The 13,458-nt window shown below is 48.7% G+C and overlaps 1 protein-coding gene across 3 annotated transcripts in view; it reads right to left on the bottom strand.

The window, feature by feature from the left end:
• Positions 1-7,663: 7,663 nt before the first annotated feature.
• DGKG (diacylglycerol kinase gamma) overlaps positions 7,664-13,458 on the bottom strand; it is a 208,968-nt gene continuing 203,173 nt past the window's right edge. For 2 of the 3 annotated variants that reach the window (XR_010409213.1, XR_010409215.1), the window contains 2 exons: positions 8,982-9,128; positions 7,664-8,886 (listed from right to left, as the gene is read on the bottom strand). The gene's annotated coding sequence lies outside the window, so the exon portion shown is untranslated. Of the gene's footprint in view, positions 8,887-8,981; positions 9,129-12,640; positions 12,713-13,458 lie in introns of all 3 variants that reach the window. The other variant, XR_010409214.1, reaches the window with a different exon arrangement.

Here is a 13,458-nt window from a genome sequence, read left to right as displayed (position 1 = left end):
GAAGGAGTTTTGGGGTCAGCAAATCAGAATTCCGACTCTAGCTGGGCTACGCTGGGCAAGTTGCTTGGCCTCTCTGAGCCTCAGATTCCGCCATTGTGAAATGAAGCAGAGGATGACACTACTATTTTTCACCTGCGGTTTGTGGAGAGGCTTCAAACACCAAGTAAGGATCTGCAAATGGCAGCTAAGACGGTGCCCTGAGAAGGGGGCTGAGGCTTGTTCTGGAACTGGAATCGTAGATCGGTGTGCCTGACCTCAGGACAGCTCAGCCTGGAAGACTCCAACCTCCAGAGCGTAGAGATGCAGGGGGAGTCCTAGGTTATATTTTCAGAATCTACTGCAGGGACTGAAGTCATCCCTCTTCAGGCATTTACTAAATGGTTGCACTTGTGCACCCTGGATTTCCTTAACTGATAGTTCGATGCTGTGGTTTTTTGTCCTAGCCTGTAAACAGGGACAGGGCTGGGCTAAGCGAACACTGAAACATTGCATTCCGGGGTCAGATGTTTAAAAACCCTGCAATCAAACCTGAGGCCATATTCGGAAACAACTGTATCCGATGACAGCTTATTATGGAAGGTTCTGAACTTCTAAGAATTCCTTAGTAGGAAACAAACAAAATACAAAGCTCTCTTCCTAATGTTCTGCTGCTAGGAATTTTTTTTCTTCCTGACTTCTCCAAGCATTCCGCTTGTTGATTAAAACAGAGATCCACGGTGTGTGTGTGATGCTCGGGTGGGCAGAAGGCTAGCTTCAGAGGGCCAGGGAGATGGAGAAGTTCGGTGTCACATGCATTTCTGGGAGGTATACTCTCCATTAGTTAACTGTGGGCATCGAGTAAAGTTTTCTGGTGTGAGTGTGTGGCGATGTGTTTTTGTGGGTTTTTGGCCTTTTTGAGTCTGAGGATCAATGAGAAAGAGAACCTTACGATGACCTGTCAGGCCCACAGGAGGGTTGGTTTTGATTTTGGTTTTGTTTTTTTTTTGAAGACTTTATTCTTCAGTAATCTCTACACCCAACTTGGGACTTGAACTCACAACCCCAAGATCGAGAGCCACATGGTGCACCAACTCAGCCAGCCAGGCACCCCTGGAGGAGGAGGTTTCCTTTAGAAATGTTCAAGGGGAATCTTAATACCCAGTCCTCTTTTGCCCTTGTCTCTGGGAAGGAAAGAGTTACATCTCCTGCCCCCCACCGGGACATTTTATTTTTGCAGTTCTTTGAAGTGCCCTGAGAGCTAAGCATCAGGCCCAAGGCAGCTCTGTGTATCTTTGTAACAGATTAGAACATATTCACATTTTATTTGCTCACAGAACAAATATTTCCCTTGGAATGAAACCGAGGCAGCGGGAGCAGGATCAGGCAGGACTAGCCACGAAAGAGAGCACCTCCCCCGCCCCCCCTTCCCCCGCCCCCAGGGCCAGGCCGGCTCAGGGCCTACACCATTGGTTCTCCCCTCACCTCATTTAGGCCCTACAGACTCACAGTGATTGATTGAGTCATTTATTCATTCAGAAATAATTATTGAGGGGCGCCTGGGTGGCTCAGTCGGTTAAGCATCTGACTTCGGCTCAGGTCATGATCTCAGGGTCGTGGGATCGAGCCCCATGTGGGGCTCTGCACTGAGCATGGAGCCTGCTTAAGACTCTCCCTCTCCCTCTTCCTCTGCCCCTCCCCCTGCTTGTGCTCTCTCAAATAAATAGATAAAATCTTAAAAAAAAACAAAGGAAATAATTATTGAGCCCCAACCATGGACCAAGAGCTGTGCAGTTTGCAAAAAGAAAAAGAGAAACAGACTCTCAGGGGTCTCATAGTCCGGTAGGGAAGCTAAGATGTTTGCATACGAATACCTCTAATCAAGGTGAAAGAGATAAATCTTCAGAACTCAGGAGATCGAATGGTCTGAGGTGGATACTTATTCTGCTTCTGTGTTGGGTGTGGGGGGTGCTGTGTATGTGTGCACGGGATAAGTGTATATATATGTAGGTAGTAAGTGATGGTGGTGAATATGGGAGTGAGTGCGTGGGAGTGGTGGTGAAAGGTATGCATGTGTGATGGTGATGTGTGTGTGTGTGTGTGTGTGTGTGTGTGTGGTGTACTTGTTGTTGGTCCCGGCGGTGGTAGGACTGAGAGAGGGAAGGCTTAGTGACAAGTGAAGGTGGGGAGGAGCAGGGTGGTGGTGACAGGGGAGGGCCCAGCAGGCTGAGGAGCTGTGCCAGAAAAGGCTTGGAGCTGAGAAGACTCTCGAGGGGGTGTGTGAGGGGAGGGTGAACAGTCAGAAATAAGCTGGGAGGGAGTGTTTAATTTTGATAACTGCTTTCTTATCCAGACAATGGCAGTTTTGCTTTCCCCAGCTGTCCCTCTTCCTGAGCTCATGTGAGATTCTTGGTTAAAGGAACCATTGCCTTCTCTGAGGATCAACCCCAGCTAAGACTCAGGCCTCAGGACGGAATCTCTGAGCGATTCTCTGAGCGATTCCTGGGCCCCTTCTCCACCTGGGTGGTTGCACCAGACGTGGTTCAAAGCGCTTCCAGCCTCCTGAGCTCAGAATAGCAAAAGCAGATTCTACTGGGCTTGGGGCTGAGGAGGTTTAAAGGCTGGAATCCCTGAGGCAAAGGTCAGAAGAAAGGACAGTGCGTAGCTACCTGCCAGAAAAGCAAGGGGATTGCTAGCTTCCTCATAATTCACGGGCTACCCTGGCTAGATCTGCATTTTGTGGAGCTTTTTAAGGAACAAACAAGGAGGCAGATGGTAGGAGCTGGCTCCCTTTCTCAAATTTTGGTTTGCTTTTCATTACTTTTCCCTCTCTCTATAGGGACAAAGCTGCTGTAGGATTCAAACTTGGCCAGATAGGAATGCTTTATTTCCATTTTATTAGACAAGGAACGCAAACTAACATTTACAGAAAGTCTGATGTTTGCAAGATACATGTCATCTTCATAGTTACCTATGAGGTAAATATTATCATCCCCATTTTATAGATGAGGAAATCAGGGCTAAGAGGGGTAAGGTAAGTAGCACACCATCACTCCCAAACCCCTTGCAGTGAGCTCCCTGTAAGTGGTCACCTCGCTGGAATTTGAATCTAAGTCTGTTGGACACTGAGACTGTGCTCTCTTCATAATGCTTCCGGAGGTTTAGGAGGAGGCAAGATCCGGTGAAATGATGACGTGTTTTATTGTCAGATCCTTAGGTTCGAACCCAAGCTCTTCCTGTACTGCTTACATAGACAAGCTTGCATCCCTTCCTTCCTTGCTTCCTTGTCAAATGTCCATCAAGGGCCTATGATTATCCATGTCAAACACGGAGCCGGGAGCCGGGACGTATCAGTTAACTCACGGTCCCAGCCCTCCTAGACCTGCTCCAGTCTGATGGATAACGCAGACCGTGAAGCAGGCAGTTATCACGTGGTTGGAGAAGGGTTATGCGGGGCGGAGTACCAGATGCGGTGGGAGCACCTCGAACTTCTCGGTCTGGGGCAGCAGGTACTCCCCCCTGGTTAGGGCCGGCATGTCAAATAAATACTGGGTTTTGAAGGCTTCGTACAAAAAAATGATGTTCAGTATTTAAGTATTAAATTAACTATTTCAAAGTATTCGAATTATTATTTAAAGTTGTTTAAAATTATTTCAAGTATTGAAGTGTGTAATTATTAAGTAATTAATACCTTTTATATTGATTACATATGAAAATGATAATATCTGGGAAATTTCTGAGTTAAAGAAAATATTTTATTAAAGTTAATTGCACCTGCTCCCTTTTACCCTTTTTATGCGGCTGCTAGAAAATGTAAACTTACGGGACACCTGGGTGGCTCAGATGGTTAAGCGTCTGCCTTCAGCTCAGGTCATGATCTCAGGGTCCTGGGATCGAGTCCCACATCCGGCTCCCTGCTCCTTGGGAGACTGCTTCTCCCTCTGCCGCTCTCTCTCTCTCTCTGTCTCTCATGAATAAATAAATAAAATCTTTAAAAAAAAAAAAGAAAATGTAAACTTACATATGTGACTCACGTTATATTTCTGTTGAACAGCTTTGCTCCAGAAGAATAAGAACATGGGATGATATTTCCCATCTTAGCATGATGATCCGAGACCATTTGCCATGTGACCTCCCCAGGAAGGTGCACGAGAGATGGGTAACACGTTCTCTCCCTTCTCATGACATTTCAGTGGCCACTGTTCATGGCGGGACCCTTGGCCTTCGGATAACATGGAGAGGGCGTCTGGTGACAGGTGCAGAGCTTCTGGCTCGGCCCCCTTGAGGATCCCTTGGTCTTTGGGTCCGGCATCTTGAGATGTAACTCTCTTAATCCTTCCTTCCCCTCCCCCACCCCCCAAAACGCAGGGCCGGCAATCAATTGAAATAGATGTTGCTTGCCTTGGCTCCTGGCCATCTTTGCTTTTCTTTATTGTAGCAAAAGAAAACCATGTGAAATATTTGGAGTGAAATCTGTTGTCCAGTACAGTCATTGGATTAAAAGAGAAGATCCATTGGACTAACGATAAGGTCTTTGTCTACATTAGGTTCATGAAACTGGGAGAAGTCTTGGGAATGGACTAGTTCGGCACCCCCTCCTGGGAAAGTGAGGCTCTGAGAGGCTAAGTGGCTTGTGTAGGGTAGCAGAGCCCTCGGCGGTGGTGGGCTTTGGAACCCAGTCTTCCCCCTGCCCCCAACATGCCGCACTATGCTGCCCATTCTTCTCTGAGATGCTCCCTTTCCAGCTCCTTCCTCCGTCCTTGTTTGGTCCTTCATCCTCTTCTGCTGCCTTCTCTCTTTGACCCACTGTCTTCCCTTTAATATATGGGGCAGCAGAAATGGGAGTCAAAAAGATCTAGACAGGTTCGAGGATGGGCAGAAATTAACAAGACAAAATGGAACAGAAAAAAGGAAAAAATGTTTTCAAAAAGATCGTATTTATTTATTTGACACAGAGAGAGAGCGCGCACAAGCAGGGGGAGTGGCAGGCAGAGGGAGAGGGAGAAGCAGGCTCTTCTCTGAGCGGGGAGCCCTATGTGGGGCTCGATCCCAGGACCCTGGGATCATAACCTGAGCTGAAGGCAGATGTTTGACTGAGCCACCCAGGTGCCCCGAAAAAGATTTTGAGTAGACACTAACAAATGGAGCCAGGGAGACTTTCTTGGCCTTAATAGACGCTCAGTGAAAAGGCAACATGGGTGTGTGTGGAGGAGCAAGGGGTTGGAACCACAGGCTCAGGGCGTGAGGCCTGGCCATGCGGCCTTGGAAAGACCTTAGCTTCCTCATCTCTAATCACCCTCCCGGAGCTGTGGTGAGGAGTAAACGAGGCCGTGTTTCTGAAGGGACTTGGTGATCAGTGAAACACCGCCCCAACGGTAGTGACTGGCGCTCCCGGGAGGTGGGAGATGGCTGCGGTGAGAGGGGGTGCCCCAGCAGAGCCATCTGGCTGCCAAGGGACGCGAATGCAGAGTCCAGAGCGCGGGATGTGGCTCTGCACTTATCCACCCGTTTCTGGGGCACTGGGTTCGGTTCTGGGAATTGCATTTTAAGAGGGACCTTGGCAAACCGTTGTCGTTCCAGAGAAAGCTCCAGAGAAAGAATAGCTTAGGGTCTGAGAGTCACGACATATAAGGGATGATTTAAGGATTCGGGGGAGGTTCAGTCTGGAGGGGGAAAAAAGTTAGGACGAGGTCGCTGTTCTGAGGTGTCTGCACCCTGTCTTACCGCAGAGGTAAATGTATTTTGGGTTGCTAGTGGCCAAGCTGGGATCCAGTGGATGGGAGTCAATGAGAGGCAGACTTGGGTGTAATAGGAGCCTGCCTAAGGCTCAGAGACCTTCTGGAGGTGCTCCCTGGCAATGTGGCGGGCTGCCCATCAGCAGAAGTCTTGAGGCAGGGGTGACCATGCACGGGACAGGGGCCGTAAAGCTGAGTCTCGCTCTGGCTGAGAGGTCAGACTCGGTGCTCTCTGCAAGCCCTCCAATCTGAGACCACTGTTTTTCCTTCGGACCTCTCTGATCTTTCTTTCTGAAAGATCCTTGCCACGTTGGCTCTCTTTGACTTTCTCCTCCCTCTCTGAATGGCTTGAAGGTTTTAGATTCAGAAATATTTCTGTAATAATTGATAGTTTGGTTTAATGGAAAGTAGGAGGGAAGAACATTTAAAAACAAAGGCAGTGTTGTTACTTTTAAAGGCACACAGTAACCTGTTAAGTGGGGGAAGGAGCAGGAACATGGTCACACGTGTTAGAAAATCTTGTAAATGCTTCAGCAAATGGCTTATTCTTTGCTATTGTTTAAAATGCAAACATAACTGCTAAGGGCCTTTGTTCTTGAATGGACCAGAATTTTCCTTGTTTACCCAATTCTTTTCCTAGCTACAGAGATGGGAGAGAATTCTCACTATAAGAATTCTCACTCTGTATCATAAACCACTTTCTGCATTCATAATTTAAATGTTTTGCTGATTTGGTTGCGTCAAATTCTGTACAGGAGGTGTTTTCTTGATTTCTTGACTCCAGAAAAGCCATTTCCTTGAGGAAAATATTTTTCCCACATAGTTAGTGTTGCAGCGGGCTGCGTGAGACTGTAGCTGACTGTCCCCAGTTGAGCGGCCGTGGAGCTATTTCCAGAATTTTGTCCTGCCCCCAGTAGGAGTGATGCATCCGTCTCACAGTGCCCCACCTCAAACAACCCCACCATCACTTCAGAAGCCTCCACCTGGACTCCAGGGCACAAAATAGAGCTCGGCAGATCCAGGTGGAAAGGAGAGGGAATGGGTAGGAGTGAGTAACATGTTGGTGAGGTTCCCTGAGGCCAGAGTCCTTGCCCAGCCCCAAGGATGACAGCAGGGACACGGAGAAGACAGACTTCAGGGCCTGAGTTCTGGGTCTTTTGGAACACTGTTGGTCACTTGTGGCAGGAAGGGAACTGGAGAGACAAAGATGATGGCTCTTCGCATCCTGGGACTGGCCAGTCAGGCGGGGCGGGGCAGGGCGATGGCGACTGAAAAGGCAGTAGGGGCTGCACCGTTGTAGGTCGCTGTCCCCGAGGCTGCTGGGTTGAGCCCACACCCCCTTGCCTAGCCCCACCCGGGTGTGACTTTGAACCCTTGGCTTGAGACCCCTCAGCCTGGAGATGAGCTGATGGACCTATTGTTGAGGTCCACCTTCTGGGGCGACGGGCCAGCCAACTCTGATGTGCAGTGCACAGCCTTGCTTCTTCCCAGATCTGTCTCCCCTCCGGGTCTCTTCTGTCTCATGGCACTCTTCCACAGACTCCAGTTTCTGAGCTCTGCTAAAGTGCTGGCTTGGCTGGGCCTCGCAGAGTGGTCCTGTCCCCCCAGCAGGGTGCGGCGCGGTGCACACAAGGATTTATGTACCGACCCAGATTTGAGGGTCCTACTCTTAGAGACCATGATTCAGGAGGTCTGACGGGGCTCAGGAATCCAGACCTCAGGTGTTTCTGATGTTAGCAGTCCCGGGCCCCCCCTCGGAGAAACACTGGTGTAGAGGAAAGAGCAAGACTGGGATATGAGAGAAGAACTGGGTTACTTATTATGTTACTTGTGAGCAGGTTAATGACCACTTACGAGCCTCTGATTCCTGATCTCTAAAATGCTCATCCCTTCAGAGGGGAGTTTTCAGATATCAATGAAATGAGGACCATGGAACGTTTAGTAAAGGCTTATTTAATAGGATTTTTGGCTCCCTCTCCCGCTCCTGCAACACCAGGAAAGTGGCAACAGAGAGCTTCCCTTCTTCCCAGTCCCTGCGTCTGAGCAGAGCCGTGGCAGGGGGCACCTGTGAAGGGCCACAGACCAGCCTCGGGGAGCCTGCTCGTCTCCAGCGCCCTGTGGCTGATCAGGCAACTCCGGTTTCTCGAGCGGCGGCTTGGAAAGAAACCACCAGGAGGTCAGAGGTCAGCGGTCCGCTGTCAGGTTTATTTGTAGTAAACCACAGAGTCAGGACACACGTACACACGGCACATTACAGGAACAAGTCCACGGCACTCCGGCAGGCAGACAGGCAGGCTCGAGCAGGCGACCACCCTGACGGAGTAGCGTATCTACGGGTGGACGAGGCAGCGGAGGTGGACGAGTGAGGAGTGAAGGATCGGGACCCTGGCGCTGTGCTACCCAGTCACCGCCTCAGTCTCGGCTGGCAAGAGTCTGCATTTATGGGCCGCAGGTGAGGTGCGTTAGGACGTGTAGCTTCAGCTTATGCCCAGGGTCACCCCAAACGCTGAGCTTTAGCTAAGTTCTCTAAAGGGAAGTGGTGCTTTTCCACTGGTGGGAATGGATTCTCTCCTAACACACTGGCAATGAGAAAGGGTAAAATAGGTTTGATCCACAGAATGGAAAATGTTTACACGTCAGGGACTGAGTATGTGTGTTTGTGTATGTGTGTGTGCGTGTGTGTAAAGGTGGAGGGCTTACCAAAGAGTTTCCTTGTCGGTTTTTTTTTATGTTGGCCCCCCATATCAGCTAATTTCTGAGCGTGATCAATCCTGAAGAGGGAAGAGAAGATTCTTTAAGGGGGGAAGAGTAGCCCTCCAGGGTAGCAGGGCTGGTGGGGAGCCTTGGGCCTGCTGGAAGACCCCTAAGAACAAGGACCCCCCCCCCCCGCCATGGCCGCAGGATTTACTCCAGGTAAGGGCAAGATCGTTGAAGAGGGAAAGTCTTTAGAGCCCCCCTTGTTGGATAGACGGAGAAAGAAAAGTCCCAGAAGGCTAAAGGACATGTCCAAGGCCATGTGGCTGAGACAGCATGTAGCTTACTCCCCGTGTTGCTCTTGTTTCCCAGGCAGGGTTTCATCCCTCACATCATCTTGGCACATGGAATGGCTCCTTCCACAGCAGCTCTATGGAACAGTGGCCAGACTTTTCCAAGCTAGAAGGGTCTTACTTGTTTCCTGCAGAGAGAGAAAAGCATCCGTCAGAACCCCTTTAGCAGTGGCTTCTTTGGGGTTATGCTTCCTGGCTAACAAGAACACTTTCTCACACGTACCTACTGAGCGTGGATGATGATGGTACAGAGAGGCACAAAAAGTTACTTCTGCCCATTCGATGGAAGAGGGCAGCTGTGATAGAACCTGGGTCAGCAACTTGCTGTAGGACCCTCTTCTCTTTAGTTTGATCTCCTGCCTCTTTTCATCTGAAGAAGAAAGGAAGAAAGAAAATGCTGTAGATATTGAAATCTGCCTCCTTGTCCGGTGACCTACTCACTAGGCACACTGCCTCCATCAAGACTGTGAGCCAGCTTGGCAGGTTCACACAGATCCAAGAGAGCAACATTTGGTGCATCGGGCCCTGTCCAAGTGTAGCCCTGGCCTGCCTCCTCCCCAGAGGCCAGGAAAAATGGCTTTGGAGGGGAATTCTGTATATGGTCACATTGGAACCAAGATTGAATGACCACCATTTGTAACTCAACTACCATCAACAGACCACATACCTTGTGCTACGCTGGCCACCAACTCAGCATGCAAGGCTGAACACGATGACATCTAAGGAAGAGCCTTTCCAACAATAGGGGACTGATTCCAGAACTCCCTGCTCAGTGGACTTTTTGTGTTAACTGAGGTAGTCAATCCGAAATTGTGACTCCAGTAGGATTATGCTTGAGGGTTATGGCTTATTCTGTTTTTGTTGATTTCACAGAAGTCAAACCCACTTCACTGCCATGGCCTCTGGGTCCCTTCTTTGCTCCTGATTCTGTTGTTTTCATACTAATACCCTCTGGTCTGGGATGTTCAGCTACGTTGCTTTGCATTAGACTTCCCAATGGTTCTATATCCACAAAGGTGCTCTATGCCTGAGATGTGACTCAAAGGGTAAAGAGAAAAAGGAGAATAGTACTGAATAGAGGGGTTTCGGTTAGACACTGGGGATAATTTCTTGATGGCAGAAGCTGTGAGACACTCAAATTACATCCTGAAATCGGGCTCTGGACTATGTTCTCTGATCTTCCCTGGGCCTTTTCAGCACAGCCTTGCCTGGAGATAACAAAGTGGGCAAATGTCCCCTTAAGATCCCTGCGATCCTCTGATTTTATGTATGAAAGCTCTAAAAATAGAATTGTGGGAGAAAAGGGAAGAGAAACATCATGAGAATAAAAGAAAGAAGAAAAGGTGGAAGAAGTGGGCATTGGGGGTGGGTGGAGGTTGGGAAAAGCAGAATGGGATGGGAAATGGTGGAGAAAAAGCAAGAGAATCGTGTTGAAACAGGTTAAGAAGTTAGGGTCTAGTGCCTGGCAAATAGACATTGGTTAATAACACAATATTTATCGATGGATAAATGAACAAATGTATGAACCAGCGTCTCCAGCCCCATCTGACAGGCGGGAAAGGTGAGACATGATCTGACACTTGCCCCTGTCCCTACTGCTGCTTGGTGTGAGGCAGGAGGTGGTGTTGGCCTCGGGAGAGGAGCAGGGGGAGGAGAGGGCAACCCCCCCTTGCCTGTGGGTACTAAGCGCCCTGGGTCCCGGCCTGTGAAGCTCAGGAAGGAAAATGAGGAGGCAAAGGCTGAGCTCCTCCGTCTTGTCTGGCACTGCTCCTAGCTGCCCAGGCCTGGAGTGATGGGGCAGCAGAGGGAGCCCATCACAGCCAGGCACCTCCCCCCCCCCCCTCCTCCGCCTCCTTTTTGTCCCTCAGGGGCAGGAGAAGAACCAAATCCCTTCTCTTGGGAGCTATGTAAAACATCCACTGAATTTGGAGATTGGGTTGACAGCCTTCCCTTTCTGTCTCTCCTCCCTTCTCTTTGAGTTTCCAGAGCGCAGTTCCCCCATGTTTCCCCAAACTGTCTTTCCTCCCTCAAGACAATGGCATCTGGGAGAGGAAAGGAGTTTTCACCCAGTCTTCGGGACACAGGATCAATTTCCTGCCGAGGGGAACACCTGGAAGATCCCCATTAATGTTCTGTTTCTTCCTTTGGGGGAAGAGGAGGGTTTCCATCTTATTTTGTCTCTCCCTGCCCTAGACCTTGCTCACAAACATCTCAGAAGGGACATCAGAGCGGGAGTCCCCTGAGATGTCAAGGCTGCTTCGGCCCTTACGGCTTTCACTGCTCTTCTGGGTGACGGAAGCCGCACGGGCTCCTCGTAGACAAGAGCCGAGAGAAGGGGTAGTGCCAGTGTGAGGGGGCTCAAGGCCTGCAGGTGAATTCTGTCTCGTGGATACTATTTCTCCCCCTCGGAAAACATCTGCCAGTTCGAGTCACTGGGATTTAGGAGGGAACACTGTGCTTCCTTCTCCCAGCTACAAAGCCACGAATGAGCAGGAGGACAAATCGGCCTCTCTGTTCTGAGGAGATAGAGAAGAGAAAAATCACACTGCCTAGACAAGGCAAATGTGAGCATGCTCCCGGGGAAGGCCTGCCAAGAGCTCTTATATAAGCTCCAGTGAGCTCATGTGTTTTCTCGCCCATCAGCGGATCCTGGGCTCCTCGGGGCCAGGGGTGAGGCTGGAGGAGGGAGCTCAGGAGAGACTGTGTGCTTCCAAAGAGGGGGCGCTCTGGGAAGAAAGCATGTTCCTACTCTCAGGAGGATGGAAACAATTTTCATCGCCGAGTCAGTCAACAGAGACTTGCCTTCCTTATGGCAGCAATGTTATGAGAAAAGAGGGAGGTGCTTCTTCTTATGAGCCTCATGGTGTGGGGGAAGGGGTGGTGGGGTGGGGGTGTTTCAGGAGTCAAAAAGAGGTAGATGTGCCCTGGGGGTATGGATAAGGAAGCTTTTCCTCTTGATGCGTGGAAAGCCAGAGGGGTGCTCAGTTAGGTCCACCAGCCACAGGCTGGGTATCAGGCCTTGGTTTCCAGTTGTTGCAGACACCTAGGCTGTTTTGAATAGGAAACTTATTTCATTTATTGATGGAGACAGGCTGAACATTCTGGAACCTGCTGTCCCTCATTTTGCCTGCTTCTCTTTTGTTTGGCAGAATCACTGAGCCGGCAGACTTTTGTAAGCCAACCACCCAACCACCTTGCCCGCCATCTTGCTCAGAACACCTGCAGTTAGCCTGCCCTGACCCCAGCAGCGAAGCACAGAGCAAGTGGAATGATACCTGCTTTCCTTACTCTTTGCCTACTGAAAATGATATCTTACCCTGCATAAGTGAGCCAACGCTTCTCAACCAAGCTTCCCAGACGTTCTCTTGGGAGTTGACGCACTTCCAGGTCAGTTATGCCCCAGCGGAGGGGGAGGACCTGTCTGTACATCTCGGCGGCTCACCCCCCGCCCCACCCAGTCTAGCGCCATGTTCATCACATGGTGGGGGCAAAAACCACAACTGTCTTTTCTATGATTAAAGGAATCTGCAGATAGAATGTTTTACTGTTTTACCTGTGCCCAGTCTTTCTGTAATTACCAATGTTTTAAACAATTTTTATTTCAAAAACAAGAACATGCACTGTTTAGGTAAATTTCTACTTCCTCCAAGTGCTTTGAGTTTTCTCTCTGGTATCATTAGTGCTTATAACAAACACTTCCCCACTTCTTATCTTCTGAGAATTTAGTTAATGTGCTGTTGACTTTCCTCTCTCTAGATCAATCAGGAACGTTTTGAATACAGCTAAGACCTTCCTTGGGTTCTCCCAAAACTTTCTCCTCATTAGTATTAGAGTGATGTCCTGATTAACTTCTATTTGTGAATGAGAAGTGACCGAGCTTACCAGAGCACCCAGACATCTTCTGACAGCAGTGTGTTTGATATACACAGCCTTTCCCACATCAAGAAGGATCCCCTATAATGATATATGTGAAAGTATTTTGGTGTGAGATGTCATGACATCTGTAATTTACTTTAAAATACCTCAGGAAAAAAATGAAACAGATATGGCAAAATGATAACGATTGTTAAATCTAAGTGACAGGTATATGTGTTCTCGTTATACTCATGGCTCTGCTTTTCTGTATGTTTGAAAATCTCCATAATAAAAAGAAATTATTCCCAGCTATTCTAATTCAGGAAAGTATATTTAACCTGGACGGCCATGGTGGGAAGCTTTAGGAGGCTGACAGGGAGAGGGAGGGAGTTGGGATTACTTCATCCTTTTAGGTTTATTATCATTACCTACATGCCTGGTGGTAGCACAGTAGGATGATAGCAAACCCCAAACAGCAATTTAATGATATCCTCTATTATTAACACCTTCCGCGGATGTACGTTGCTGTGAGTTAAAAGATCTAGTTAGTTCTCAATCCTTTTACCTCAAAGATGTCGGGGAGAGAGGAAATATTCACCAAGAAAATTTTTCTTTTCTTGAAGATCATGCCATTTTCTGGTAACCAACTGGTACCAGTTTTTTTAAAAAATAAGTAAGAACAAAAAATAAGTTCATGAATTACTTTGAACGTACTGATGTTTAATCCCTCAACAGAAAATGCACACTTCCTGGAATCTTTTTCTGGATTGCTATTTACATTGTGAGGTTTAGAAATTGATTTCCTTTTGTCTTGTCTAAGGAAAAAAGAGATGACCATTTTATTA

Source organism: Mirounga angustirostris, unplaced genomic scaffold (genome assembly GCF_029215605.1).
Source record: "Mirounga angustirostris isolate CCGP_5_RB_7025 unplaced genomic scaffold, mMirAng1.0.hap1 SCAF_1, whole genome shotgun sequence".
Classification (NCBI taxonomy): domain Eukaryota; kingdom Metazoa; phylum Chordata; class Mammalia; order Carnivora; family Phocidae; genus Mirounga; species Mirounga angustirostris.
This window is presented reverse-complemented; position numbering and strand designations above follow the sequence as displayed.